This window comes from Triticum dicoccoides, chromosome 6B, assembly GCF_002162155.2.
Source record: "Triticum dicoccoides isolate Atlit2015 ecotype Zavitan chromosome 6B, WEW_v2.0, whole genome shotgun sequence".
NCBI classification, from domain to species: domain Eukaryota; kingdom Viridiplantae; phylum Streptophyta; class Magnoliopsida; order Poales; family Poaceae; genus Triticum; species Triticum dicoccoides.
Window position 1 is genome coordinate 216534098 of NC_041391.1, and position 482 is coordinate 216534579.

The window sequence follows — 482 nt, forward strand, 5'->3', positions numbered from 1 at the left end:
ACTCATGTGGTCAGGAGAATCAACTGGGGGTGGCCGCGAGGAAGGCGCAACAACCTTCCTACCTCTCCTGCCACCACATCCACCTCTAGCACCCCTCTTCATCTTCCCCCCACCTCTCCCAGCCAAAGAAGAAGCATCCGTCGGTGGTGTCTGCATACTTTCTAGCAGCGCTCTCCGGAGGTGTTGGGGTGCAATGCAAGCACCCCTCCCAGCACGCGTCGAGGGAGAAGGCTCGGAGCGCTCTCGACCCGCGCCCACCATCTGTCAACACCTGCAATGACAAAGAGTAAACTAAATTAGTACAACATAAAAAAATTGCACACCTAACATGAATAATATGTATATAATTTAAGTGTATCATCATCATGAACATAATAAAAAATTGAATACCTAATAACATGAACTGATTAATAATATATCGTGTCAGGGTCGAGGTGCTGTGTCAGCGTCGGGGTGCTGTGTCGGGGTCGGGGGTGCCGTGT